Here is a 4,547-nt window from a genome sequence, read left to right on the forward strand (position 1 = left end):
ATTACTGGTCATATTTGTTTGTTAATAAATGAACTGAATTCATTTCGAGTCTGTATTCATTATTCACAGCTGCTGAAACAGCCTTTAAATTAGTTTGGGCATATGAGGACATAAATTAGATTAAACTACTGCATGTCCGCCCATAAAAAATAAAAAATTATCAAAAATTACCAGCACACAACTACCGATTCGCGACGTTGCCACGACGTCGCAGTTACTTACTGGTAACGTCACAAAGTTACGTTGTGGCGACGTATACGCACCTTTCACTTTTCCCGATGCAACTACGTAAAAGTTACGTACTTTCCTTTGGTCACCAGATTACGTTGCAGTTACGTAACAGTTACGTACTTTTGTTAGCTGGGAACACGCTCTTTAAATAACAAAGAAAAACATTGCGCCAGACTTTAGACCAGGTTTGAGTTGGTCTATGGCGCAGTCTATTTTCAGCTCCCTAAAATAGCAATGCGCCTGAACACACCTATTTTTTTTAGACCAGCACGCCCATGGGCGCACAAATGGGCTTAAATGCATTTGCTAATTAAACGACGTGGCGCTGGACTGAAACTAGCAAACACACTTGCGCTACGCCTTGCGTCCCATTGCGCCGGGTGTATGATAGGGCCCATAATATTGTATTGTATTACAGTTATTATATCCAAGTTGTCTGTCTGGAACGCAGCATTAGGTTAACGTCAATAAACTATCGTTTACTACAAAAGTAGCACTTAAAGCACAGCTACGTGCGATTGCTTTACGTGCATTGTTGGGAAACGCACGTGAAACAATAACGAACGATCGTAAAATTACTCGTAGAAAACGCTCTTAAACGCTAAGATCAATCGTTATCGGGAAACCCGGCCCAGAACTTTATATACAGGCAAACACGGCTTAACGCAGGAAAGCGCGTTCCTATAGTCAGGTAAAGTAGTGTAGTTACCAATATTATTAGGTTAATGCGCTACTTTACTTCGTTACCCAAAAAAGTAATATAGTTACGTCGCGTAATAGCAACAAAAACATGAACAAACACTGAACGATTGTCTTTTTATTAACTAACATTAACACAGATTAATAAATGTATTGTTCCATGTTCGTTTGTGTACCACGCGCAAGGTTTATGAGCATAGTCCAAGTCTTCTTCTCCGTTTTTAGTGTATCTCTGTGGCCGAATTACAGCGCCACATGCTGGTCTGGCATTTGTACTACATCGTTTTGCGCGGTTTCGTGTGGACGCGGCAATTTCTTGAGACGAGGAAAAAAAAGATCGGATTGAGGTAAGATCCGTCTCCGTGTGGACGGGGTCGAAGAAGTAACGTGTACTTACGGTTATGGATAGAAATGTAGCGGAGTAAAGAGTACAATATTTGCCTCTCAAATGTACTTGAGAAAAGTCATGAGTAGTCCCCAAAAATGATACTCGAGTAAAGTACAGATCCCTCAAAAATGTACTTAAGTACTGTACTCAAGTAAATGTACTCCGTTACTGTTCGGCTCTGGTGTATATCAAAAGATCAAACAGATGTTAGATTTGACTTTTGTTGTATTTATTACTGGATTTATGATGGTTTTTATCTCTAACCTGTGCCATGGGTTTTTCTGTGGAGTTCCTTCCTGACCTGTTACTCACTTCCAGTCTGGAGGTGTTTGGGTTCTTCCTGATTGTGGAAAAAATGGCTGAGCAAAGAGGGTGTATTGTCACCTTGACAGGATCAATGTTTGTTTGATCTATATGGTATATGTTAATACCTAGACACCAACAGTGTGGCTACCGACCGGTCTACATCTAGCCCTAAGCAAGGAGGCTGTCTGGGCGTCAGGCACACACACACATCTGAGATCTGAGTATACTGAATTTAAAGTATGAGCATAATCATATTTGTTGTTTTTGTTATTTAAGAAATGTTTTCATTTTAATCTAATTGCTTAAACTCGGCAAAATAATTACACCTACAATTTTAAACATATTTAAAAGGTTAAAAACATTGTGTGTCACTAAAGCAAGGCACACTGTCTATTGTCTTTTTTTTTTTTTTAAATAACCTGATGACCAGCATTGTTTCTTTAGATCATTTATGTACCCAAGTGCTTTTCTCACACGAGTAGAAACTCTTTGGATGTGTTTGTGACACAAATAATTTTTAAATGTATGACTGAACTTTTCTCATTCGACAGAACTACTTTTTTCAAATTATTTACCCGGCCTATAACACTTGGTGTAAATGTTCTTACCTAGAACAGAAAACACAATTTTGTAGGCATCATGTTATTTTTAAATTATTTGCTAAAAGATTAAACACACTAGAATCTGTGATCTTCAAAATGAAAGAAATGTACAAGCTAAGGATGTTTCAACTATTATCATCATTTCCTTTTGACCCCGATAAACTGGTAATGAATTTTCTATGCAAGTGCCACGATATACAGTTATGTGTGTAAATAGCTGTGCTAAAACATTTATGACTATTTTTGTATGCCAACAGATTGTGTCAAGGATGTGTCACATCTAAGAATCACAATGTTTTGTAAATTACAATTTTCTTACACCACTAGTTTTAGCCATACCGTTCACAATTTGTTTGTTGGACTTTGTAAGTTTTTAGGTGAAGACATCTCTTTGTGAGCTGTCATCATAATAGGAATAAATAAAAATTAAGAAATTAAGTTACTGTTTTTCTCTTTGAGATATTTCTTTTAGTGCAACTTTGTGTCTGTCCACAAAGCGTGATCACATGAAGCAGCAACATTAAACATTAAACATTAAAGAATGTTATCATTTCCTATCGTCATCTTCTTTGACTCAAATAAAACAACATCTCTGGTGTACGTAAGCATCTACAATGTGTGCATGTGCTAAACATCTTTGTTTCGCCACTTCTCTCATATTTTTAGATGTAATGCAAACACATTTGAGGACTATGGTGTTCCACACTTTTGTTAAGGTTATAGAAAACAAAAATCAAACAATCTTTACATAGGAATTATCTTTGCACAAAACAAACTGACTAAAAATCATTGAATTACGAAAAGCAGAAGTGTGTACGGGATTTGGCATAAGAGTATTTTAGTTATAATGAGCACGAGACAGAAATCCTTTCTTCTGTTCTATTGTGAATGTGTGAATTGTAAATACTATTTTTCCACCAGAGATAATCTGTTTACATTTTGTTTTTGCATAGTTTTCAGGTGTTGAGTTCTTTCTGATTGTGCTCAAACATGCAGTTCATGTTCATAGTAATTTATGAACAACTACAGCATAAAAATAATTTATCACTACATCTAGTGCTCTCGTTCATACTGTATAGCTGATGACGATGTTCACATTTTTATTTGTCGTACTCGTTTAAGATTAATGAACTGAAAAATATACAGTTGGTGTGATATTATATATATATATATATATATATATATATATATATATATATATATATAAAGATTAATGAACTGAAAAATATACAGTTGGTGTGATATCTTTAGCTTGAACTTGGTGTTCAAGTTTCATGGATATAAATGTGTTCAGTACTGTCAAAAAAAAAAAAAACAGAATAATAATCTGAAAACAGAACCTTGTGCATCATATGGTATAATATTTAGAGATTTGTACAGTTGGTTTGATACCTTTATCTCAAATAGTGTCAGAGTTTAATCAATTTAAGTCGGTACAGAATATATAACATATGAAAAATATGGATTCATTACTGTATATAAAAACAATAAAGGCATAATCTGAAAAACCAAGAATTGTGCATCATAGGGAATAATATTCTGAATATTTGACAGTTGGTTTGATAACTTTATCTCAAATAGTGTCAGAGTTTAATTAATTTAAATTGGTACAGTACATAAAACATGAAAAATATGGATTCATTACTGTATATAAAAACAATAAAGGCATAATCTGAAAAACCAAGCCATGTGCATCATAGGAAATAATATTCAGAATATTTTACAGTTGGTTTGATAACTTTATCTCAAATAGTGTCAGAGTTTAATTAATTTAAGTGGGTACAGTATATAAAATATTTGAAAAATATGGATTCATTACTGTATATAAAAACAATATAGGCATAATCTGAAAAACCAAGCATTGTGCATCATAAGGAATAATATTCAGAATATTTTACAGTTGGTTTGATAACTTTATCTCAAATAGTGTCAGAGTTTTATTTATTTAAGTGGGTACAGTATATAAAACATAAAAAAATATGGATTCAGTACTGTATATAAAAACAATAAAGGCCTAATCAGAAAAACCAAGCCTTGTGCATTATAAGGAATAATATTCTGAATATTTTACAGTTGGTTTGATACCTTTATCTCAAATAGTGTCAGAGTTTAATTAAAGTGGGTACAGTACATAAAACATATGAAAAATATGGATTCGTTACTGTATATAAAAACAATAGAGGCATAATCCGAAAAACCAAGCATTGTGCATCATAAGGAATAATATTCAGAATATTTTACAGTTGGTTTGATAACTTTATCTCAAATAGTGTCAGAGTTTAATTAATTTAAGTGGATACAGTATATAAAACATAAATTTG

Source organism: Cyprinus carpio, chromosome A2, assembly GCF_018340385.1.
Source record: "Cyprinus carpio isolate SPL01 chromosome A2, ASM1834038v1, whole genome shotgun sequence".
Classification (NCBI taxonomy): domain Eukaryota; kingdom Metazoa; phylum Chordata; class Actinopteri; order Cypriniformes; family Cyprinidae; genus Cyprinus; species Cyprinus carpio.